General features: G+C 42.0%; 1 protein-coding gene and 2 long non-coding RNA genes across 3 annotated transcripts in view; 2 read left to right on the top strand and 1 right to left on the bottom strand.

Annotated features, from left to right (window-relative positions):
- Positions 1–26900, top strand: part of LRMDA (leucine rich melanocyte differentiation associated) — a 775035-nt gene that overhangs the window by 390025 nt on the left and 358110 nt on the right. The window lies entirely within an intron of this gene.
- LOC308585858 lies at positions 4049–10050 on the top strand. Its single transcript, XR_014007639.1, has 3 exons — positions 4049–4181; positions 5610–5734; positions 9778–10050. It is a non-coding gene; the product is annotated as an uncharacterized lncRNA (long non-coding RNA).
- On the bottom strand, positions 9516–10037 carry LOC308585886. Its single transcript, XR_014007668.1, has 2 exons — positions 10002–10037; positions 9516–9664 (listed from the first exon to the last, which is right to left on the bottom strand). It is a non-coding gene; the product is annotated as an uncharacterized lncRNA (long non-coding RNA).

The following is a 26900-nucleotide window of genomic DNA, read 5'->3' as shown; positions in this document are numbered from 1 at the left end:
ATTTCCTTGCACTGCTCTGGTTCGCCAGAAGCGGCTTAGCCATGTTGGCCACATGACCCGGAAGCAGTACACTGGTTGCCTCGGCCAATAAAGCAAAATGAGTGCCGCAACCCCAGAGTCGGCCACGACTGGACCTAATGATCAGGGATCCCTTTACCTTTACCTTTACCTTATAGACTATTTCAGCAAGCAAGGGATGAGAAAATCTCCCCCTGTTGAAATTCTCCCATCTGCACAATGATAAAGCCCTGCCCTCCTTTGCATCTAATAATTTCCCTCTTCATCTTCTGCGTAGTAAGGGTGCTAAACAACAGAGAAAGGATGGTGACACACACCTCTGATACAATCCACTTATTGTTAAGGGCTATGTTCTCACACCACTTGTGGATCTTCACTCTAGAGCAGGGGTCAGCAAACTTTTTCAGCAGGGGGCCGGTTCACTGTCTCTCAGACCTTGGTGTGGGGCTGGACTGTATTTTGAAAAAGAAGAAGAAGAACAAATTCCTATGCCCCACAAATTACCCAGAGATGCATTTTAAATAAAAGCACACCCTCTACTCATGTGAAAACACGCTGATTCCCAGACCGTCCGCGGGCTGGATTGAGAAGGCGAGTGGGCCGGATCCGGCCCCCGGGCCTTAGTTTGCCTACCCATGCTCTAGAGCAAGGGTTGTCAACCTGGTCCCTACCACCCACTAGTGGGTGTTTCAGGATTTTAGGTGGGCGGTAGGGGGATCTACGGCACAAGCTGAATCCTCCTTCCATCAAGCACTGGTGGGCGGTAAAGAAATTTTACCATCAAGAAAGATGCATTCGTGGGCGGTAGGTATAAAAAGGTTGATGACCCCTGCTCTAGCGTATTAGATGCGGACTTCAGAGACTGAGATTCCAATTCCTGCTCAGCTGTTAATTTTCCTCCCCAACAATCCATTTGCAACCCTGTTAACTCAGAAAATCGCATTGATGAAACCTGGGGTGGTCTACCAGCATAAAGTTCTTTCTCACCATTTGATATTTAGTATGACATGGGGGTATATTGATCAAAAAGCCACAGTTCCATAAAAAAAAACATGTTACTGCACTGTGACATGAACACTGGTAACCGGGGCAGATTGTAAGATTATAACAAGAAAAAACCTTCACACAAAAACCCCAGTCTGAATGCAGCCTGGATGACCTAGGGTTAGTCATTTTTTAGTTTAACCTCTCACTGGATTGTTGTGGTGACAACATGGGTAACAGTGGTGGAGAAGAACCATGTACAAAGTCCTCCATGTAGAAAGGATGGGAAAGAGGTGTAATAAATAAGGCGTAAAAGTGCTTCCTCCAACCGGATCTAAACATTTAACTGAGAATTGGGAGAAATCATAATTAAAAAATACAAATGATTCTTTAAAATGTTGCTGCTTCTGTTTTCTATGCAACTTGGAATAGCACTGAATATTGTTTGGAGCAATTTTTGCTTGAACAGGACAGTTGTATAACCAAGTAGCCCTTTAAATCCATCTGTGCCTTCCTTCTTCCTAGTATAAAAGAATGCAGGATTTCACTCTCTGTCTCTGCTCCAGCAGGAATATGTGCTGCTTAGGTATTCATTTCAGTGGCATTGACAATGCTGACAATATAATTGACCTAAAAAGTTCTGGATTTCCTGTTAATGCACTTTTAGAAATGTACATCAACTACAGAAAATCATTTCTATCTACATTTCGCTTGATTTCCATTTTGAAGAAAAAAGGGTTTCATCATTATTATTCTATTTGAATAGCACTGATATCTTGAGAGATGGAAGGAGACTTCTATTGTATGCAGGAGTACTTTATTTCGATATTTTCTTTGTCTGATTATACATGATAAACACACATTAGTGACATTCCGTGCATGTTTTGAAGATAAATGGAATATCTCTTTAAGCCATTCCTGACACTTCCTAACCTGTGGGTTTAATGGCATATTCTTTCTTTGATTCAATAATTTGTCTGTCAAAAAAGCTGTGCTGACATTCTCCTTGTTGTGGGACTGAAATGGAAAGAAATCTCTTATCTTTGAGATAATTTTTTTTTAAATCGAGGTGAACATTTTAGGATAAAAAATGTTTTTAAAATCATTTTGGTGAGGGGGGAAAAAGATGTAAGTGTTGACATTATACCAAGTGCTGGATGGCAAGTGATAAAAGGAATAATATTATCTAAAACTCGAAGTCTTTCTTGAATTAATTAGGGAATGTGTGAAGTCTTTTTTTCAAGGCAGTAACCTCTATTGCTTCTTGCATAAGTAGTAGCTCTGTCAACTTACAGATATAAATGTCTAAAATAATGGACTTTGTCTGAACTAATCTGTGACTTTTCGGTTTTAGAAGTATCAGTGATAATCTTAGTGTTTATTTCAGTTGTTCCTACGCCTCCTTTTTTCAGGTTTACAGCCAGAATGTCATGGTTTGTTTCATCCTAATATATAGGGAGGAATTTGTTGACATTTCTTGGAACAATATTGCACAGGTATCTTTAATCCTATAAGGATTTCAAATCCTCATTTCTCTCTGGCATCCTAGTTGTAAAGCCCATTCCTGTATGGCTGTTGTTACTATGGGCTACTTCATATGTTTGGGATATAGGTGCCCCTGTGTTGCATGTACCCTTTAAAAATGTGAGAGTGAGACCTGAAGGTGCATATGCTCCTTGCTGTGTATTTATGTTGTCTTGACTAATTTTCTTTCTTTCTTTACAATCTTCTTACCCTGCTCTTCAGCTGAAAAGGCACCCAGACAAATGCACAGATCACCATAGAACAGGATGGTGTAAAGTAAAACAAACCCTAATCTGCCCTCAAATTTACAGTCTAAAAGACATGACACAAGAGCAAAAGGGGCTGGGGCTGGAAGAGGAAAACAAGAATACTCTGGCACTAGCACTGGACCCCATTGATAAAATTCATAAGATGAGCAGCCTGGATGTAAATGGTTCAGGGAAAGGAGAAGCTAGGGAAGTGGGTTCACTTCTTACGTTGTGTCTCCAGCATAGCACATGTATACAGTATGCAGATAGTTAAACTAGTAACGTACAATGTTCATGCCAGCTTTCAGAGATTCAAATGTCAATGTATTTAGGATATTTGCCACTGTGCCCATGAAAATGGGGCAGGGATCTAGTCACCATTTTGTGCTAAGCTTCAAATGGAGTGTTATGTTGTGGTGGTGGTGGTTTTTTGTTGTTGTTAATAATAATTCCATTCAAAAATTGCTTCCCATGAGGCACCCTGAAGCAATTTACAAAATAATAAAGACATATGTAAAACAGTTACATATATTAAAACAGTACATATAAAAACTATATATCTATATATCTATATCTATCTGTCTATCTGTTCAGATGCAATACAGATACCAACTAAACACACAAGTAAAGTGTCATGTACTTGGTATTCAAGGAGTACAGTGCATTGTGTGTCTTTCCTGGCCCCTTTGAAACTGGGTGTAGGGGTTGTGTAGACTTGTGTCCTTAATTATGCACAATCACCTTTTGGTCCAGATATTTTACAATGTGCTCAGAGTCTTTTCTTCCCCTCACTTCCAATGGGTTCGACAGTCAAGCTATAGTATTTGAATTTAAAACACAGTGTTATGTCCTGAATTGGAATGTAAAATTTCATTGTGAGATCTTGCTGTTCAAAGAAGATATTACAAACAAACAAACAAACAAACAAACAAACAAACAAACAAACAAGCAGAATGTTGAATAGGCAAAACACACACAAAAAGGCCAAAATCATTTCTTTTCTCAGTTGAAAAAGAAAGACAGGAATGTCTCTCCCCATGATGGAGATCACCATGGGTAAGTAGTGTGGCATGGTTCTGCCCCACCCATATCCTGTCCTTTAAGATTACCCAGTTTCTCTAATTCTCAATCATATATACCGTAAACAGCAATCACATCTTACCTACGGCAGGTCGAAAACACAGGTTACAGATTACTACACTGGCAGCAATTAACACTTCAATAGCTCCCATCTCCTTACCATTGTTACCTCATCCCTGGCCATTTGCTGGGTTACATGGCAGTCATCTCATTGTTGCATCAAAGCCACCTGCCAATCAGAATCCACGTAGGTCAAGAACACTTTAAACACTGGCCTTTGTCATCCATCTGACAATCCATGGTTGCCTTGAGACCAGGAGCCTGTCTGTAAGTAGATACATTAGGACAGAAATGATTAGAAAAAAATGCTTTATTTTCTTTCCTGCCCCATTCTGCCTTTTCCCATTGGGTCTCTTAAACAAGATTATTAGTAAACTGTCTTGAAATTGGGAGCTGGAGTCTGATGTGTGTTTGTGACACCTTATAGGAGAGTATATCCCCCCCCCCCACCCTGTGGCTCAGTCTCTTTGATCCCATGCTACGCATTCATGTCTAGGGAGAACTGGAGGAGAACCAGCTAGCCTGCTTCCTATGAGGGATAAGCTTGGGCAGGATGTTCCTTCATCTCCCTATCTAATATTAATCACTTGTAGCACTGAGAATCACTATCACTCTCAGCTCAAGTTTAAAGGAGTGCAGGGTCTGTTGACAGCATACCTCAGTTTGGGTGCTTTTGAGTGCTTTGCTACAAGTACTAATTTCCATAACATAGACATTAGCCTTGAGATTTTAGCCTTTATTTTGCAAGACTTCTTTTTCCCCTTGAAAGGTAATATAATTTAAAATAGGAGTGACTGGAAATTGTGCTAGCTCCTAACATTTACATGAGGGAACATTTTGCAGGTGGGTTTATTTTATTTTTAAAAGAAATATTAATCACATCTGAACCCTACCCTTCTTTCAAGAAGCACAGGATGGCTTAAAATTTTATACTCTCAGTTAGGGACATCTCAAGAGCACCTGATGAACTTTAAGACTGTTTAACCCAAATATCTTTGAGTAAAAAGTAAAGGCAAAGGTACCCCTGACAGTTAAGTCCAGTCGCAAATGACTGTGGGGTTGCGGCGCTCATCTTGCTTTACACGCCGAGGGAGCCGGCATTTGTCCGCTTCTGCAGACAGTTTTTCCAGGTCATGTGGCCAGCATGACGAAGCCACTTCTGGTGAAGCCAGAGCAGCACATGGAAACACGTTTACCTTCCCGCTGGAACGGTACCTATTGATCTACTTGCACTTTGACGTGCTTTCGAACCACTAGGTTGGCAGGAGCTGGGACCGAGCAACGGGAGATCACCCCGTCGCAGGGCCTCGAACCGCCGACCTTCCGATCGGCAAGTCCAAGTGGCACAGTGGTTTAAACCACAGCCACCCGCATCCCCATCTTTGAGTAGTTTAACCCAAATATCTTTGATCCAAGGCCATCAATCAGTTTGCCATAGAACACTGGTTAATTCAATAATCTGGAACCTATAGCCCTCCAGATGTTGTTCGTCTGCAGCTCCCATGAGCCCCAGCCAGTGTGGCCGATGGTCGGGGATGTTGAAATTGTGGAACTTCATCTGGAAGTGCCACAAGGTCCCAGTCTCTGGATTAAAGGCATCTACCAATGAGCACATTTCAGGCCTAAAACATGGGGAAGCTGGAAGCAAGTGTCAAATCTCTTTTTGTTAACTAGCATGGATTTATTTATCTTCAGGGTTGCTTCTTCTCCTTTCATCTTGATGGCCCTCTCCTTGTTCTTCCTGAAACGCTGACTTAGCAACTGGATATCATAAGTAATGGTCAGAACTCTAGAGTGTATGGGGGTCACCAGAACCGGAGGTACTGAATATTTGCAGATACATTTCAAACAACTAAGCTTCTTAGTACGGGATGTTTGCATGCCATGAGTCCTTTAGACCTCCAATAAAAAAATGAACTCAGTTGACTGGGAAGACAAGGATGTCCTGTCTGGAAGGAAGTTGAAAATGGGAGAAAACAATTCTTTGAGAAAAGAAATTTCATGACCAAAGGCGCCTGGAAAGCAAAACAGCAGTTGGGAAGTGTCCGCAAGTGATTGATTTAGAACAGGGGGAAACTTAGCTTCATTGTAAATAGTGCAGTCATCAGAGTCCTTTCCATAGTGCTGGCTAAAATTATTTATTAAAATATTTATATTCCACCCTTTCTATCACAACAGCAGAATCTACAAAACAGCTATTGCTGCTTGTTGGTGCTACCATTTAGGTGGTACTGCTAACATAATGCTAAACATCTTAAAACATAGAAACAGTACAGTCTAGTTCAGAAGAATTTGTGTATTTGTTTGTAATATATTTAATCTGCCCTTCACCAGGTGGTTGCAGGGCAGAAATAATTATAACAAAATACAGAAACCAGTCCAATCCTCCCACTGGCAGACCTACTTCAGATTGTACAGAGGAATATAGTTGGGCATAGAATTAATACATCTCTAGCACTAGCAGAATGGAGAACATTTTTCATCACAAAGACTGCATACTTTTAGGGTTGCCATGCACCTGGAATTTCCCAGAGATGTCCCCATTTTCAGGCTTAAAAGTTCTGTCCATTTTTTAGAATTTGCAAAAATGTCTCGGTTTGTTTGTTTGGTCTGCCCTGCCCCAATCCTTGTACTCCGCTTGCCAAGGTCAGCCGGTCTTGCATCTCTCTCTGTCTCTTCTCCTGCCCAGCTCTTTTCTCCACCCCGTCCCCTCTCTGCTGGAGCCACCTGCCAGGCAGCGAGGGGCTGGCAGTGGCAGTGGCGGCTGGGCCTAGGCTGGGCTGGGTAAAGACCCAGCAGGGGGGAGGGGAGGGAAGCGAGGGGAGGCCTGGGACTGAGGCAGCGGTTCCCTCCGGATTGGACCCGCCCCCCTGCTCCTGATCCCCCTTCCTTCTTTTCTTCCCTCCTCACTCTTGCATTATTTTGCAAACTTTGGGGTGGGTGGGTAATAGAGTTTTTTAATGGGATGTGTGTATGCTGGGGGAAATCTCTCTTGAGCAGGCAGAGAGCTCTTCACTTGGCTCCCCCACCCTTTCCTTGCATTGGGAAAAGGTTTTTTAAAAATCTATACAGTGGTACCTTGGGTTACAGACGCTTCAGGTTACAGATGCTTCAGGTTACAGACTCCACTAACCCAGAAATAGTACTTCGGGTTAAGAACTTTGCTTCAGGATGAGAACAGAAATCGTGCTCCAGCGGCATGGCAGCAACAGGAGGCCCCATTAACTAAAGTGGTGCTTCAGGTTAAGAACAGTTTCAGGTTAAGAATGGACCTCCAGAACAAATTAAGTTCTTAGCCTGAGGTACCACTGTATAGTTTTTTGGGGGATTTTTTTTGCAGGCAGGGGTGTATTGAATCTGAATAATCAGATATATAAACCTATTTTCCACCCCTATCGCCCAATTTACATGATCTGGAACCCATATTATTCCCTGCCTTCATTCTGCATATACCATGCCAATAAGATACCTCTCCTCTGCATCTGCCCCCCCCCCCCAGCAATTTTTAAAGTTTCATGGTGTCTTTTTCTCTTGGGTGTCCTCTGTTTTGCTCTTCAAAATATGGCAACCCTACTTTGCAACCTTCTGAGGGCCAAATATTGGTTTTGGGTATGGGGAGAAGACAAAGTGGGTGGAAAAAATAATACTATTTTTTACTTTTGTGCAATAGATTTGTCTCCACACATATTCTTTATCTTTATTCAGGAAAGCAAAATGCATTATCATAGTTCAAAGACACATTCTAGTCTAGCAAAACACACACACAAAACAAGCCACTCAAGGAATATGCAAAGCAAGACTGGTGAGTGACGTAGCCTGAGGAGACTCCTGAGGGCCAGGTAGAGATACCTGAGTTCATATTTGGCCTCTGGGCCTGAAGTTTCCATCTCAGTATTCAAACTCTTTTGTTAATATTGTCAAGCTAATCTTTGCAGCAATCTTGTAAATTGGGCTCATTATTTTTATCCTTATATCATACATTGAGAGAGGTGGGGGTTATCTAAGGCCTCCTGATGTACTAGAACACACAAAGCAGCAAGATCACTATGAGAGACAGAGATACCATACCCTACAAGTGTCCCAAATTTCCCAGGACACTCCCAGAATTACAGAAGCCTTCCTGACTTCTGATTTGATCCCGGAATGTCCTGTTTCTCCCCCTCCAATTCCACCACTGCTGAGCCACATTGCCGTGCAAGTCAGTTGCCTCCTGCAAGAGCAGCCTCCAACATTCCTCTGATGAAAATTGGGGTTCGTGTCTTTTGGTGCTGTGCTGCCGCGTGGGCCAGCTGATTCATACAGTAGCGTGGCACTAAAACACACGTGTCCTGATTTTTATCAAAGGGATGTTGGAGGGTGTGGAGGTACCATCGTGCTAGCAGCAATGTTAGCTTAAGACCTGTTGTTCCAAGTGACACTCTTGAATGGGATTATTTCCGTTGCCCTTCCTCTTGGCAAGCTACCATTGATTATTGGAAGAACATGTGGAAATACCTTTACTATATGAGAGCCAGTGTGGTGTAGTGGTTAAGAGCAGTGGACTCGTAATCTGGTGAACCGGGTTCGCGTCTCTGCTCCTTCATATGCTGCTGCTGGGTGACCTTGGGCTAGTCACACTTCTTTGAAGTCTCTCAGCCTCACTCAGCTCACAGAGTGTTTGTTGTGGCAGAGGAAGGGAAAGGAGAATGTTAGCCGCTTTGAGACTCCTTCGGGTAGTGATAAAGCTCTCTTCTTCTTCTATATATGAAATGAAATCTTATCAGACCCTATAATGCCCTTAATAAAGGCAGTGGACATGATCCAGTGGGAAGTTCTTAAGCAAGTGTATGGAAATCAAGGGGAGTTGCACCAGAGCAGTGGGGCTTGCATAAGAGCACTTTCCTCTGGATTGTTCCCAGTGTGCCAGTATATATTAAACTTTTACTGACGTTCTAGCAAGAAGGTACGGTTGTTAGCGGAGCTGTTTAGTGAATAACCAGGTGATGAAGCAACTACATAAATGCCGGGGTAGGGGGATATCCCTGGATAAACAAAGCAAATGCGTTCACATTGCCTTTTGCAGACATATAAATATTTAATAATCATCTGTCTACGGTGTGTGTGGGTGTGTGTGTGTGTGTGTGTAAATCTTTAAATAGACTGTTCCAAAGGCCAGAACCTGAATTTTAATTGATACACATTAGTCAATGTGGCTTTTTCTTTGGTTGAATGGTTTTATCTCTTCTAGGCAATTCTTTTCAAGACTTATATCTCTGATAAAACCTGCATTTTAAATGAAAGAAGGTTCTTTTTTATATATTGTAGCCAAAGAAGGAGCCTAACGTTTGCAGCTCAGATTAGATTGCCTTGATCCACTTGTTATCTCAGCAAGAAATACAGAGTAGTGTCCATGCAAAAAGTCTGTGTGCATGCGTGCATGTATGTGCAGAACAAAGTCTATGTGTACATACACTTGTGATTATGAGCAACCCCTCATATTATTATTATTATTATTATTATTATTATTATTATTATTATTATTATTATATCAAAACGCTTTTAATGTGTAGTCTTTATGTTCTTCAATGCTTTCTTATTAATACTGCATCCACCAGCCACATGTATGTCCAAAACTGTGTTTAATTTTTCTCCCTTTTTCTGGCCACGTAGCTCAAGGCACCTTGATTCAACTGTCCCTTTGGATGTACCTTCTGTATCTCACATGAGCCAATTTCGACCGTCTAAGTGCTCAAATTGAGCTATTTTGCTCTCTGTAAAAATAAACCCAGGACCATTATGTGTGATTTTTCATTCACACACACACACACACACACACACACACACACTCCCCATTATTTTCTCCCTCCTCTCCTTTTCTCAGCAGCCCCGGTGAATGCAGAGTGGCAACATTGTGGAGACCGTTGCGTTCACTCCAGGCATGTCAACTTCAATCTGCTGCGATTTGGTGTGAAATCTGTGCCATGGTGCGGGGCAAGAAAGGTCAACCCCCCATAATTGATGTTGCTTATTCATCTGCTTCCCGTGTATTTTTCCCCCTCTCCTCTCTACACGCTGGCCTTTGTTTGGATAAATTGTTTGAAGATTTACTGTAGTCCTTAAAGCCTGAGATGCAGCTCCTGCCGCTGCCCAGCTTCAGTGTCCTTTGCTAGGCAGGAGGCTCTGTTTGGATGACACACAATGGCATGCACACACTCACAGAAGGAGGGAGGGAGGGAGGGAGGGAGAGAAGGAGGAAGGGAGAGAGAGAGAGAGAGAGAGAGAGAGGAGTTCACCCCAAAGACAAAACCCAGAGGACATATTTGAGTGTAACAGTTGCGACAGTTTTTCAGGCCGATTCACTATAAACTCTAAGTCGTGTTATACAATGTCTTAATAGCTATTAAAACCCCAAAATATTATTTTTAGGAACTTAGGCTGAACCAAGGGTGAAAGGGCAGGGGCTGCAAGAGTTTGAGAGAAAGGGAGAAGTGATATTTCGAATTCCCTTATTGACAGTTTTCAAATTATTTCAAGAGGTGGAAACCCCTAATGATGATGACTGATGTGGCAATTTATCCTATTTTGGGTCATTACCTTTATTCTGCTTATGGCAGCAAATTGCTTCATTTACAATATATATATATATATATATTATATTACTGAGCTGATCTCTTTGGCAACTTGAGGGGTCTTAGCCATGGATCTGAAAGAAATCAATGGTTACTAAATGGCAGAATTTCAATGAATGTAAATGAAAGAGATTTTGAGTACTGCAAAACGAGTATAAAAGATATTTTTTAAAATGTAGTATGCATCCTTGTGATTGCAGCCATGGAAAAAAATATGCATATTGAACTCCTTATAAAAGGAAGCTTTTTAAAACAAAAACAAAAACAAAACAAAACCCAGAAAGGGCTACCTTCTGTAGATCAGAAGAAAGGGTGGGAGAGAAGGCTCCCATCACCCAGTAATCCTGCCTGTAGATTGAATAAAATAGTTTGAAATCATTGTTTTGATTCCCATTGACTGAAGGCTGGAGTAGCTTTATTGGTTAAGCTGTTAAGTCTGCTGCAGTTTAAACACTTCTTTCCTGGTGCGCCCCTGCTTCAATTGACCTTGAGATGCGTTATCTTAAGTTGTGTTCTGTTTTTGAAAGAAACATGTATTGCTTTAGATGCCCAAGGCTGCTTCATGGTTTAGGTGCATATATTGTTATTGTTGTTGTTATTATTATTATTATTATTATTTAGACAACATGCATAGGAACAAATAAGCATATGTCACACACGACAGAACTTTTTCTTCCTTGTAAAGCACAAAGAGAGTGGTGTACAACCCACTATTTTTAGCATATTTGAGGACAAGTGTATTCAGAGGATATACTGGGAATTGAGAGTTTTGGGTTTCAAATCCCTTCTCAGCCAGTGGATTACCCTGGACAAAGTGAACTTTCCCTTTCTTTCCAGGGTTCCTTCTCATTTCTTTTTCTAGGGATACTGTAAGGACAAACACGATAAGGAATACAAAGCCTTTGGTTTAAGAAAAATACACTTACTCTTTTTTTATATGAAACCCTACAACAAACTGAAATTACATTTATTTAATCGAATTATATTAATAATAAACAAACACTACACTGCAAATATAAAAGCAATATATTCAACTGCACATCTAAATAAGTGCATTTTAAAATCTTACCTGCATATTAAATGCTATTTAAAAATAATTGCTGTTGCCGTTGGTTGATATTACTATTGTTATGGCTCCAATTTGTTTTCAGAATGATTTCTTCAATAAACACCCTTGGAAGCCGGGGACAGGACCATGCACCAATTTCTCTGCCTAAAGATGTAATGATAGTAAGAAGCTAAAATCCTGTGTTTGCTAAAGAATCATTACATTAGCAGCAATAACAGGGTAAAAGAAATTCTTTTGAAGCTGAAAGTAATTGACAATAAAATTCAGACAACCAAAATTAAATAGAATGCTCCTTTTGCTGAAATAAAGGCCAAATTTATAAGCCGTGTTTGCAGGTTTACTCAAATACAAATTGTTCTTTTCATAGAGATATTGGTAACACACTAACTGCATTAATGTAGTGACTAATACACACAGTGATCTTTCAGATTTAGTGCTATCACCACCACAGCACAATATTTTTCAATAATATCCCCCTTTCTGTTATTTTTCATGCTTTCAGTGATTAAGTTACAACTGTGTTTTGTATAGTAATTTATTTGGGGGGCGGAGGATCCCTAGGAACTGGCCTTTTCCTTCTCAGTCTCCAGTGAAAAAGTCCCTACCTAATTTCTCTTTTAAAAGAGTTTTCTATTGCTTTTTGATGCAGGATTAAATATAGATACAATATAGTCTACATGAAGGGCAGGTAACAAAATAAAAAATCATGTCCATGGGTTGTAAGACTTAAGATTGTGCCTGGGGAATAACTTGTTTGAATGCTGGAGGCAGGGAAGTTTGTTTGTTTGTTTGTTTGTGTGTGTGTGTGTGTGTGTGTGTGTGTGTGTGTTGGCTTTGGCTGGTGGTGATGGAGAATCCAAAATTCTCCATCTTCTGCTCTTTTTTCCATGTGCGTGGTTTTGTCTAAATGTTACATGGGGTTTATGAATACTGTATGCAGCTCCCTTGTGTGCAAAGTGAAATTGTACACTCCAGGAGCTGTTCTACTGCGTAATCTGCTGTAGAGATAGCCTTGCTCTTGCAAATTCATCTTAAGAGAAAGGTGGACCGATAAGCCCTACCTGCGCTATAAATTTAAAGCAATATCATACCACTTAAAGTAGTCATAGGTTTCCCCAAGGAATCCTGGGAACTGTAGTTGGTTAAGGGTGTTGACTGAGGTACTTTGCTTCCCATGGAAGAGCTCATTGAAAGTGGGGAGGGGAGAAGCTTTCTTGTCCATGAACTGTTAAAAAAAAAAAAAAGAATGTAAGAGGGGGGGAAGAGTGGAAGAGAAAAAAGTAGCCTTGTGGGGCAAAAGCAGCATGCAGCTGTTCTGGTGGTGCTTATGGACTGTGGGCATGTGTGGAATAGTGTGGGAAGAAGCAGAGGGTCCACCTGTTTGCTGCTGTTTTTGTTTTGCTGCCCGCCAGCCATCTGGAGCAGTAGGCAGGAAGTTACTTTTTTGTGTTGTGGAGGGAGGAAATCACGGAAATCCCCTTTCTTTCCTTTTGCTGCTTGCTAGTCATGTGGCAGGCAGCTGCTTGAAGGGCTTTTTGAAAAGCAAGGTGAAGGAAGAAATTCAGAAATAATGTCCTGCTGCTGCTGTGTTTGCTTTGCTGCCTGAATTTAAGGGTGACGGGAGGATATGGCAACATTTTCTTGGTTCTGTTGCATGCCATGCAGCAGGAATTGCTTGAAAGCGGTTGGAGGGGGGATGCAGTACAGAGGCTCATCATTATTATCTTCATTAGTGCCTTTTTCTGGCTTGTTCCAAAGTTGTTGGGAGAAGGAGGGGCCCAATGAAGTACTACTACTACTACTACCACGGCCTTGTTCCCAAAAAGAGCCCAGGGTGGTAAACAAACCAGTAATAACACCCTGAAGCAATTCCAGCATGGATCAATGTGGGTGGTGGTAGGGGTAATGTTTAAAGCGTTAATCTGGTCTACCATCTTGATTCAAAATAGTACCTGGTGTTCAAATATAGACAGAGGCTGCCACCTCCAACTCAGGAACCTTTGTGCCGAGTTTAGTAGAAATTTATTGAGAGACACTCAAATTGGTGCAGATTGGAACCGTCCTGCCAGACTGAGTGACAATATTTCCAGAGGTGTTCAAATCAGTGTACTTTGGACCTGTAACACCAGGTAAAAGGTGAAGTAACACAATAGTCACATTTTGGTCCTCCATCTTTGTTCAAATGGTACCCAGCATCCAATCATCAAAGAAATCCACCACCCCCACCTTGGAAACCCTCTTGTCAAGTTTGATGATAGTATCTGAAGAAGTGCCAAAACTGTGCCCAAAATGGGCTAAATCATGTCAAAGTAACATTTTGGTCAGCCATCTTGATTCAAAATGTCACCTGGCATCCAAACACAGATGAAAACTGCTGCCCCTTCTTGGGAACCCTCACAACAAGTTTGTTAACAATATATTGGGTGGCGTCCAAAGAGAACAGACAGCGACACATTTCCCATAATATATTGTATATATTTATATCCTGCTCTTCCTTTATAAAGCTCAGTGTGGATTAGATGGGAGTCCCAGTGTCTCCCCATCTAGGAAATGATCACTTCCACATATCAGCACTAGGACTGTGTGCTCCTAGACATGACCAGTCATTTCTGCCCTGGCATAATTTCCTGTCAAACATTTTGTATTTTGCTGACACTTGAGCCTTGTTTGCATGTAAAATTTTAAAGCAACTATCTTTAAATGACTCCCTGGCAAATTATGTGCAATCATAGTATAGTCTCCCTAATACCTTTATTTGACCTACCAAAAATGACATAAAGTCATTAGTAAGCTTTTGAGTTCCCTGGACGTCTTTATCTAGGAGGATATTAAACAAAGCAGTAGAAATGTAAGCTAGGCATATTCTTTCCCAAAGTATGCAGTTTATAAACAGCCTACGTTTCAAAACAGTCGTGCAGCAGTGTGTAGATGGCTGTTTTTGTCTTTTGTAAAAACTCTTAACTCTGAATGGTTTTTGTAAATATTCAATCGACTTCAGCTTGCAGTGTGATGTCACAAAGTGACAGACTGCTCCTTCCCCCCCTCTGCTTTTCATCTTTTCACTGTCAAAATGCACCCTTTGGCAGGATATTTTTCAATGGCTAAATGTGAGGCTGAGACACATTGCTCAGGGTTTCCTCCTTCATAATTCCAGCTTTGTTCCATCTTCATCGTGTGTGTGTGTATGTGTGTATATATATACATATACATATACATATACATATACATATATATATATATATATATATATATATATATTACACAGAGAGAGAGAGAGATATCCCACTGAAATAATTACTTTTACTGCTTTCTTTTTTCTCCAGTTAGTTTTACTATATGGATCGATTTTTTGGGATTTTATGATGACAGCTCATGACTGTGGCTGTGCAAATAAGAACTCTATTTATGTGAGATAAAATATACATGTATTAATACTGAAAATCTCATGATAGACACCAGCAACTGGAGGCCCTTGGGACAGATGTTGCCCCCTGGGCTGGCACCTGCCACTCCATGTAACCAGCCTAGAAGCAATATGTGGGAGCAGCATTTGTGATAATAGGAACTGGTAGCAGGTTTTTTTGGCAGACTTGGTCCACCTTCTGGAAGTTTTCCAACTGGTAATAATAGCTTTTAATTTGGGTCATGTGATGGCAATTTTGTTGTCATCCTTCTATCTTTGAAGACGATGGAAGAGTGAGCCTTTTGGGAGTAAAGGCAACCCATTGGATATTACAGTGCCTGCTGTGGCTGTAGAGACTGATGCAGGAGAGACATGTTTTTAGCAAGTGGCCTCCAGTTTTGCTGCTACAAGTACACCATGACCCAATATGTATCACCACAGTCTTTCTCCACTCTCTCTCCTTGGAAAGGGGGTGGAAGATTTAATGTGAGGTTAAGCAACTCCAAGGACGTGGGTGGCGCTGTGGTCTAAACCACTGAGCCTCTTGGGCTTGCTGATCAGAAGGTTGGTGGTCTGAACCCCTGCGATGAGGTGAGCTCCCGTTGCTCGGGCCCAGCTCCTGCCAACCTAGCAGTTTGAAAGCATGCCAAAAAGTGCAAGTAGATAAATAGGTACCGCTCCTGCGGGAAGGTAAACGGCGTTTCTGTGCACTGCTCTGGTTTCGCCAGAAGCGGCTTAGTGATGCTGGCCACATGACCCAGAAAAACTCTCTGCGGACAAACACCAGCTCCCTCGGCCTGTAAAACGAGATGAGCACTGCAACCCCAGAGTCATCTGCGACTGGACTTACCTGTCAGGGGTCCTTTACCTTTACCTTTTAAGCAAACTCCAGAACTGGGATGGGGAGCCTGTGACCCTTGAGATGCTGTTGGACTATAATTCCCATCAGCCGTCACCCATGGCCCATGGTCAGGGATGATGGAAGCTGCAGCCATGCAATAATTGGTTCCCTGTTCCTGTTCTACAACCAGAGGGCAATTATTGTGAATCTCAGATTGTTCAAGATGCAGTCTTCCTGCAGGCCAACATCTGGCTACGGTAGTAGCTGAAATCTGACTTTGGAAATCTTTAGTTTAAAGATGTTATTCTTGGTTTGGCTTTAGAAGCATTTCCATCCCTTCAGTTTAGAACATTGTATTCTCTATGCCCTTCGGTTATGCACACAACACCCATTAGTGCTGGCAGGTGCTCTGTGCTTGTGTTGTGAAAGCAGAATAGACCCCTGTGTCGTAATGATATGTTAGATCGCCTCTCATAGCTGTGTGTGAGATTCCTGATCTATTGTGCCAAAGAAACTACATGAGTGAGAGTTGCTGTCAAATTCAGAAGAAAGTGAGAACTTTAAGTCCTCTTATTTGAAAAACACTTTTGCTGCAAGAGGTGTAATTTATTATTATCACTGTAGGCAGAAGGTTCATAAGAAACATGAGCCACACAGCGCCCATATTGACTGAGTGTTCAGTTAAAAACCTTAAGATCAAAACATAAGCTGTCAGTGTAAACTGCTGTTTGATTTTTGGTGTGTGTGTGTGTGTGTGTGTGTGTGTGTGTGTGTGTGTAATCACCTATAAAACCTAGTGTTTTGTTCCCAGTAATATTTAGTTATAATCAATATAGTTTTCCCATAGTGTGTGCTGCTGATTTTATAAACCTTTGCAAAGAAGCCTTTCATCATCAGTAAACTTACCTCAAGGATACATTTTTAACTTGATTTAAAAAAGGAAAAGAAGCATTAACAGCCATTTTTTATTTCTAAAAAAAAATTGTTTGTACTCTGCTTAACAGACACCTGGAGAGAGAAATGAAAACAAACCAGTTCCATTATTTATTCTGCAAGTTGTCAGTTTGATTAGTCGCCTCTCTCCCTTCTAAGAGAACAGTGGATCATTAAATGATGTCCATGCTTAAATGCAGGAACCCTGCCCTGTGTCTGTTAATGCATAATTGGACTGTCTTTTAATACATGCGGAGGCACTTGTTTCTGAATATAAACCCTGCACCTCAACAGGTCAGGGAGATAGTGAAAACCTGTTTGTTGTCTGGCTTTGTCTTGGCAAATAATGGAGTCACTAATCTACTTGATCTCTCTGAGTCAGATAAAGAAGAAAGTGAGCGATGCATACATTTCAAAGATGGAAGGCACTTGTAAAAGCAATTTCTTTGGAGGGGGGAAAAAACCTAGAGCTAAGGCTGTTGGAAACCTTTTAATTAGTACTAATTACCTCAGCAGAAAAACGTTGGAGGCTTGAAAGGATTTGTGTCAGCAAGTGAAAGATCAAAGATTGTGGCGCTTGCATTTTAATCTGTTGGCTATAAAAACGAATAAGGGGGTGGTAATAGGGCCCAAGAGAATGACAACCCAGGTGGTTGAAGGCCTTAATCCCTTCTTTACTGCTAAAGCCTGAGGCCTAGTTCCAATTACATAATAAGATGATTTAATTTTTGCTTTAATTTTTACCAAATAATAAAAATATCATGCTCCTTTACCTTTTGGTAAGGACAAGACATTGTTTCACTAGACGCACACTAAGCTAGTTTGTCTTCTGATATTTTCAGTTGATACCCATGTGGTTGATAATTTTTCTGTTGACGTTTACTCCTTGTAAGATACGAACCTTTGAACAGGTACGTGAAAGGAACATGGGACATCAGAGAACCTATAGATTCCTATCAGTAAGTTACCATCACATAGGGGCTGGTGCACAGATAATAATGCTTCCATTCCAATTGCATAACCACATCGGAACACGTTACTTCCTTACGCCACCTTGGGAACTTGAATTCCAGAGCCTAAACATAGCAAATTGTTGCACTACTAGTAACAGTAACCATGGTTATATCTCATCAGGTTCCCACTTAAAACAAGATGCAAACCTTGGTCTCAGATTCTGGGTTAAGCAGGAACCAAGGTTAGCTTGAATCCTGGCTAATGCTGATGTAACAATTACACACATCCACCCACATGGTTGCTGAATGTCCATTTTTTGAAAATACATTCTTAATAATATACTGTCCCACCTTCCAAAAACGAAAAATGTAATACCGTGGTACCTCGGGTTACATACGCTTCCTTCAGGATGAGAACAGAAATCTTGCTATGGCGGCACGGCGGCAGCGGGAGGCCCCATTAGCTAAAGTGATGCTTCAGGTTACGAACAGTTTCAGGTTAAGAACAGACCTCTGGAACGAATTAAGTACTTAACCTGAGGTACCACTTCATTGCATTGCTATAAAGCCAGCTTCATAAACATTGGTGCTATATTGGGGGTAAATGTATAGGTAAAGGGACCCCTGACTGTCCAGTTGAGGATGACTCTGTGGTTGCGGCGCTCATCTCGCTTTACTGGCCGAGGGAGCTGGTGTACAGCTTCCAGGGCATGTGGCCAGCATGACTAAGCCTCTTCTGGCGAACCAGAGCAGCGCATGGAAACGCTGTTTACCTTCCCACCGGAGTGGTACCTATTTATCTACTTGCACTTTGCCATGCTTTTGAACTGCTAGGTTGGCAGGAGCAGGGACTGAGCAACGGGAGCTCACCCCGTCGCGGGGATTCGAACCACCGCCCTTCTGATCGGCAAGCCCTAGGCTCTGTGGTTTACACCACAGTTCCACCTGCTACAATCCCCTAATAGTGTCCCTCAGGGCAGGAACAAATTTGCTAAACAACTGTTTTCATGTTAGCATACACAAAAACGTTGTTCTCGTGGGTATGACCTGCATCCTTTCTGATGCATACCCTCCCAGCCCCCCTCCCCACTTTGGTTCAGTCACCCAATCTTGTCTGCAACTGCAGTTTCCCCAAGAAATTCTGGAATCTTTTGTCATAATGTACAGTTGCTTATGAATGTTGGGTTGGCTGCTCTGTTTATCCCCAGGCTCGGGCATGAGGCCCTTAGCCCAACCCTGCTCCCAAAGTCTCTCACATTTGCCAGCTCATCCTTCCATTGCTGAGCAGGAGGGCCTCTTATTGTTTAGTTGTTTAGTCATGTCCGACTCTTCGTGACCCCATGGACCAGAGCACACCAGGCACTCCTGTCTTCCACTGCTTCCCGCAGTTTGGTCAAACTCATGCTGGTAGCTTCGAGAACACTATCCAACTATCTCGTCCTCTGTCGTCCCTTTCTCCTTGTGCCCTCCATCTTTCCCAACATCAGGGTCTTTTCCAGGGAGTCTTCTCTTCTCATGAGGTGGCCAAAGTATTGGAGTCTCAGCTTCATGGTCTGTCCTTCCAGTGAGCACTCAGGGCTGATTTCCTTCAGAATGGATAGGTTTGATCTTCTTGCGGTCCATGGGACTCTCAAGAGTCTCCTCGAGCACCAGAATTCAAAAGCATCAATTCTTCGGCGACCAGCCTTCTTTATGGTCCAGCTCTCACTTCCATACATCACTACTGGGAAAACCATAGCTTTAACTACACGGACCTTTGTTGGCAAGGTGATGTCTCTGCTTTTTAAGATGTTGTCTAGGTTTGTCACTGCTTTTCTCCCAAGAAGCAGGCATCTTTTAATTTCGTGGCTGCTGTCACCATCTGCAGTGATCATGGAGCCCAAGATAGTAAAATCTCTCACTGCCTCCATTTCTTCCCCTTCTATTTCCCAGGAGGTGATGGGACCAGTGGCCATGATCTTTGTAGGGGGCTTCTAAGTGTTCTGATGAGGTCGGCATGTGTTGCCATTCCCTGTTCAGATCTTATAATCTATCCATTATTAGCTCCCTGTGACACATCTGGCCTTTCTGATGTGTGGCCTTTCTGGGTTCACAGTGGCTCCTGCTGCTGCACCTGTGCTAGAAAGCCCTTCAGCAAATCCCTCACTTCCAAGCACTTTGCCTTCTTGAACCTACGTGCAACTGAATGAGCACCCTACCAAGGAAAGTTACTCTTTAACTGATAAAGCTGCAGTGTCTTCAGTGGGATTGCCACTGAAGGTCAACGCTTGCAGCCTTGCGTAATATATGCTAACAAAATTTAAGCTCTATAAATTCTGCAGGTGTCATATCATCTTCCTCCTCCTCTTCAGTCCTATTATCAGTCTGTATATCTGTAACCTACAGAGCTGTTCAGTCTTTTAACCACCTTTCCCAGCAAAAGGTCATCCACTTAAGAGTAAAGGCATCTATAAAAAAAAGGGAGGGATAGCAATAGTCTTTGAAAGTCAAAGCAAGGTGTTGTAAGATGTGAGGGGGTGGGGGCAGGAGAGGGTGGAGAGATGAAAGGGAAAGGGAGCTGCTTTTAAAGAAATGTCAAGAGACATGCAACAAATGGGAGAGCGAAAGGTTGGCATGCTTGATTTGGAATGCCACAAAGTTTTTTTTGTTTTTTTTTTAAATACCTTTGGCAAGTGGCTATGATGAGGAGCCATATGCAAATTCTTAAAGAGTCAGATCCTAGCTTATGCACACAGTAGAACAAATGATTTTTATTGATCTGAGCCAATGATGCATATAGGCCCTTTGAGCTGAAATCTTCAGAGGGGCCAATTCACAGACCACTTACATTCCGTGGTAAGCAGCCATTAAATTAGCTCTGCAACTTTAAAATGAAATTGGGAAAAGTCAGTGGAGAATGGAAAACTGTGGCAGAATTATATGCATAGTTATGTTTTCCACTCTCTTTCATATTGTTTGCATCCCCCCCCAAAAAAATGTAACACTATGTTTCAGTTAGGAACAGGCTTACATGTTGGCATAGCGGGGTTATGTTATACAAAGAATGTGGCTTATTTGTGGTGATTTTGAGCCACCTTCTGGCTTATTAGTCCTCAAAGAGGAAATGGGGGGAGCTGATGTGGTCTTTTACTCTTCTCCTTCAGAGTCCAGAGCCACAGACTGCAGACATTTTTTGCTGGGACATCCCCTCTTCACTAACCAGCTCCGCAGACTTCCTTCATACGCACCCATGTCCAAAGTCTGTTTCAGGGGCCTAATCCGGCCCGCTGGTCTGTTCAATCCGGCCCCTGTGCCAGTTTATTTCCTGGGATAAAATCCCCCCTAAAAAAACCCTCAACAACTTCAATCCTAAAAAAAAGGTTAACAACTTTGGTTGGCCCTCTTTGAAATCTGGCCCTCTTTGAAAAAAGTTTGGACGCCACTATCCTAGAATGATTCTCCTCCTCTGTTGGGAACTCTGGGGTGAACATTGGTCTCTTCATTTGTTAATATTTTGCTCAGTAACACCTTTCCCCCGCCCACCAAATGTTTTTTGTAACTAATACAAAATGTAACTATTAATGTATTGCTGTAGCGCACAACCAATCAGGAAATGGAAAGATTCAGAAATGATTAATTTGAAAAGGAGTTGGAAATAATTTTGGAAGCCATCTTATTCCTATTGGATGGCAGTGCTTCTGTTTAGCTACAGGTATGGTCAATCAGTAGACTATAACTTGGTCAGCTAGTATTTGGGAATAAGCATTTCACTGACCTTTATGTTTTAGTAAACATAAACTGCAGAGGAGTGCAGCCACTCTTGTGTTGATATAATTATTCATACTTGCTTTAGGAAGTGTGAAGTCTGAGTAGATCATATGTGTTAAAAATGCATTGCTATGATAAAGCTCATTTCAGTGCTTTATTAGGTCAAGTTAAATACGTATTAAAAAATTGCAAGGGCATATCAAACAGAGTATATTGCTTTAGCTTTTTTCTAGACAGATGAATACAGTGGCCATTAAGTTTTAATTATCTCTTATCTGCTGCTACCATGGCAATAAACATTACAAAAACTGTATAGCAAGATTTGATATCATTCATTATTTGCCAAGGATAGTGTTGATTAGCAAGTCCACAAGGACTGAAGCACGTATATTTCTGAATCCCCCCCCCCACCAATCATCTTAATATAATTTCCGTATTGTTTTAATACTGTTATGTTTTATTTTATGAACTTAGCAAGTTAAAAAAAGTCTTCCTATGCAGAAGTATAAGAGTTTCAGTGTTCTCTTTGTATTGTTTTTTAAAGAAAGAGATAACTTAAAGCTAATGTTTATTTCCATGAATTTGGAAATGTTCATTAATATATATATATATATATATATATATATATATATATATATATGGTGACTTGCACTTGAATTCATTTGACCGGCCTATATTTATGAAGAATTGGGTTGAGACCCTTGCGAGACAGTGTGGCCTTCAGAGAGGCACATATGCACTGCAGCTAGGTAGCTTCTGTGTCTGGTAACAAAGAATGAGGAGGTCAAAACCATCTCAGCGGGCCTAAGTCAGGTCAGTCTGAGGCAATGGTTGGAAGTAAAACTTGGTGCTGCTGACGAAGGGGGAAGTTGTGGCGGCAAGGGGGAGTCCTGTTCAAAAAGTCAGCTTTGTCAAAAGCTTCAGTCACTTTCTTACCTACAGGCAACCTCTGCTGATCCCAAGTCATTAATCGAACTGGAGAGCCGTCTTGACCCTGGCTCCTTTCCTTTGAAGTGTGATGTCCTCTGCTGCATGAGGAAATAATTTGCTGCCTGATTCAATGAGCCATCAGTAGAGCCAGCAGACCCAATGACATGTGAGAATATTAACCTCCTACCTTGAAGAGCTGTGAATCTTGAGAGGCAGTCTATAATTCACCCAGCACTCCTGAGCCTTACCTCTCCGTCTTTGTCTCTCTCCCCTCTCCTTGCTTTCTCACTCTCAAACACGCACAAACGCACACACATAAGGAGGAGCAGGGCTTTGCAATCAGTGTTCTTTTAAATTTTCTTCAACAGAGGGAGCCTTCCCTGGTTTTCCAAGCAGTGAGTTAATTTCCTTTGGTGGTTATGCACAAAATTTATGCTGAAAAGCAGAATAGGAATGGACCACACATCTTATTTGATTTGTTAAAGGATGTGTGTGTGTGTAAGCTTTTAAACAACACAGACATTATTCACCTAACATTGTGCTTGGAAGAAATATCCAAGGAATTTGGAGGGAAGCATAAAGAGATAGATATAGATATAGATGAGAAACTTGTGAAATCTTTCCAAGTGGGGGATTCGAGGCTCCAAGGAGAACATTGTAGGTTTGTTGTTTTAGAGTATTTCCAAACTGCTTCTACAGTACTCATAACATTGTTGAAAAACCAAACAAAACCTTATGATTTAAATTAAGAGTTGTAAAATGTCACAACGAGACTATAGCATTAAGTAGGATCAGGTTGTAGAATGGACTGCACCATCTCAAGCTGCAAATGCAAATGGATAAAACTTGGTTATATTTGGAGGAAAATAGATTATAATCACATATAAAAGATGGGCTTTAAGGAGGTAATTGGAGGAAGCATGAGTGGTAAAGGCAAGGAGTTATGGAAAGGAGGGGCAAATGATTTGGAGACAAAAGATGTTGTCAAGAAGGAAGTAGACAGCCAAGAAAGGCTGGTTGAAGATGATCAAAGGAGTGCCAGGTTACAGGCAGCATTGGGCTGAATTACTCATTTAAACCAAATGGCTGAATCTTCAGTTGCAGGTTTCTAATAATCTCTGCTGCAGTATTGATCAAATGCACACAATGTCAACAAATATATCAAGAAATAGCAGTAGAAATTAAACATCAAAACCTTCCCTGCCCTGTTCATCTGGAATGGGTGCTGAAGTAACACTGTGGGCAGCAAGAAGTGGGGAGGGGAGGCAGAATAGGACCAATAGCCGGCTTTACCAGCCTTGTGTATCCTGTGTCAGTGAGAAGTAGATTCCAGTGGGCTATAGAAGTCGAGGAGCCCACCTCCTCAGTTGAAGGCAGCTCAGCACTCACTCTCCCTTAGGAACAATGCAGGGGGAGTAAGATGTTTTCCCTTTAACCCACTGTAGAGTAGATGTGTTTTGTTTTGTTTTTGTTGGCTTGTTCTGCAGTGTTCCTAGAGTGTTCCTAGTACCACACAGATGTGATGGATGTATTAGTCATTAGGGAGGATTTTCTTTTTGGTTGGAGGGTAAAGAGGGCTTCCCTCAACCTGCCTTTTGGAACTGTTTGGGTTGGAGGGTATGGGAACAGGGGCGAGAAGCCCCTTTAATAGTAATAGTAATAATAATAATAATAATTTACATTGGGAGTTAGCGCTGGCCCATTGCACACTGTTTTATAAATAGCATATAGCTAGATCAGCTCAGTTCTGTCTCCTTGTGCCCTCCTACTCTGGGTACAAGAGAACACACACAAATTCCTGTTTTAAAGCTGCCCGGCCACTTTTTTAAGCCAAATACCTTCTGTGCAGCCATACGTAGTGTATATCAGCACAGTGAGACAATAATATGGAGTGTAAAGCCATAAACATAGCTCCTGACCTCCTCCTCTCTCATAAACACAACATGAGTCATGTCCTGTTGCCCCAGAAATCAACATCCCCACATGTTCTTACTAGGGACAACCTCTGTATTAATGAACTTTTATCTTTCGTTCTTTCAAATAATAGTGAAGATATTGTACGCTTTTCAACAAAAACTTGTCGCAGGACACATTAAAAAGAAAATTAAAAGTATAAATTAGCCAATAAATATAGCAGTAGAAATTATATATTTAATCCAGGGTCTTTTAAATAACTGAGGATCAAACACTTGCCTGAACAGAGTTTTTATCTGCCGTTCTTCACATGCCAAGAAGACAGTCCTCCAGGTGATCTGGCCACCAGAACATCTCCTTTCCACTGGCTATCCAAAAATGGCTCCCTGGTGGCAGTTCCTACATTGCCATGATACTGCAAGAAGCCTTGGGCACAATGTAGGAGAGCTCCCCCTAGAACTCCTTCCAATGGTAGCATCAGTCCTCAGGAAAATGTGTTAATGCTGGTGAGTGCTGGAAGATCTATGGCATGGGAATAATAATAATAATAATAATAATAATAATAATAATAATAATAATAATTTATTTATACCCCGCCCATCTGGCTGGGTTTCCCCAGCCACTCTGGGCGGCTTCCAACTGAATATAAAAAACAATACAGCATCAGACATTAAAAACTTCCCTAAAGAGGGCTGCCTTCAGTTGTCTTTTAAAAGTAAAATAGTTGTTTATTGCCTTGACATCTGCTGGGAGGGCATTCCACAGGGCAGGTGCCACTACCGAGAAGGCCCTCTGCCCAGTTCCCTGTAACCTTACTTCTCGCAATGAGGGAACCGCCAGAAGGCCCTCGGCGCTGGATCTCAGTGTCTGGGCTGACCGATGGGGATGGAGACGCTCCTTCAGGTATGCAGGACCGAGGCCGTTTAGGGCTTTAAAGGTCAGCACCAACACTTTGAATTGTGCTTGGAAACGTAGGCAAACTAAGGCCCGGGGGCCAGATCCTGCCCAGTCACCTTCTAAATCCAGCCCACGGACGATCCGGGAATCAGCGTGTTTTTACTTGAGTAGAATATGTCCTTTTATTTAAAATGCATCTCTGGGTTATTTGTGGGGCCTGCCTGGTGTTTTTACATGAGTAGAACGTGTCCTTTTATTTAAAATGCATCTCTGGGTTATTTGTGGGGCATAGGAATTCGTTCACTCCCCCCCCCCCCCAAATATAGTCTGACAAGGTCTGAGGGACAGTGGACCGGCCCCCTGCTGAAAAAGTTTGCTGACCCCGATCTATGGCATGGGCTCCTGTGTCATGGCCCAGGCTTCTCTATGTTACCCTGCTGGCACTGCAACTAGTGCTTTAAAGGCTCCCTCATTACCCAGAGCCAGACTGAAGATGCTTCGTGTGCCACACACTAGGAGCCAGAGCTCAGCTCACCCAGATGAACTCTGTAGGATTCTAGTCAGAGACTTGAGAAGAAAATGTAACTGTAAATGGGAGGATTGTTCCTGGCTGAGGATTGTAAAATACCTTGCTACTTTGAAGTGACTGATTCCCCCACCCCATGGAAGTCATCCAGCTTAGGAGAATTTATGTGAAACTTTGAAATACTTCAGCTTGAAATCCAAGGGCAGCAAAATGAAATATCCTTTCCTTGAAACATTTCCATATCATTCCAGAATGTGGACGGCTCTCTAAGGCGTATGTGGGTCAAGGGATAGCATGAGTCTTAATTGCAATGTATTTTACTCTAATAAGGTTGCCTTCAAGTTGTGAAATCATCAACTGTGAACAATGAGAAAGCGATTCAAATGCAACTACTTTTACTCTTTTCCCACCATGCGTGAGTCCATCTGTTATCCGTTTGCACCTCTGGTAGGCGGTCACAAAGGCTGGTTTTCTGCTGGCCTCTCTCCACTTCATCTTTTTTATTAAGTTTATTAAAACTAGTCAGATTATACTTTTCTTATGGTGGAGGCTCCACTTGGTCCATTCATTATAGTTTCTTATCTTGGCAGGCAATCTCAATTGAAAGGCAGCTAGTCCATTATGCACATATGAAGCCCATCACTCCTCCAGCGATGGCCAATTCATCAAACATTTATCTTTTGCCCTCTGAGCAGTGCGTCAATTTGCTTGTCACTCCCCAGCCTTGGTTGTTGTGGAAGATGGGAGAAAAATTACTTTCTCTCCCCCCTCCCCCCCGCCACCATCCGTTTCTCACTACGCTAGAAGAGTATGCTATATACTGCCTAGCTCGTTCCATTCTCCTAGTTTTCTTTTCAAAGGGGTGGGGACTATTTACACTCTAATGCTCAAATTATAATTCAGAATGTTGCTGTTAAAGGTATAAGCACTACTATGCTGTTAACACCGCTCTTGGTTTGAATGTAGTTGAACCATCACGCAGGTTCGCTGCATCCCCAAATGTAACTGCTAACACAGGGGTCGGCAACCTAAGGCCCATGGGCCACAAACTGCCCACGGGGGTCGTTTAACCGGCCCACAAGCCGCCCGCTCAGCGAGTCCCCGCCACACTGTACTAAACCAGCGTGGCACGGGGACTCGGTTCTCCGGTGCCAGAAATCGTGTC

The sequence above is a fragment of the Podarcis bocagei genome (assembly GCF_964188305.1).
Source record: "Podarcis bocagei genome assembly, chromosome: 4".
Taxonomy (NCBI): domain Eukaryota; kingdom Metazoa; phylum Chordata; class Lepidosauria; order Squamata; family Lacertidae; genus Podarcis; species Podarcis bocagei.
Note: the sequence above shows the minus strand (reverse complement) of the source record. Positions and strands in the feature narration are given on the sequence as shown.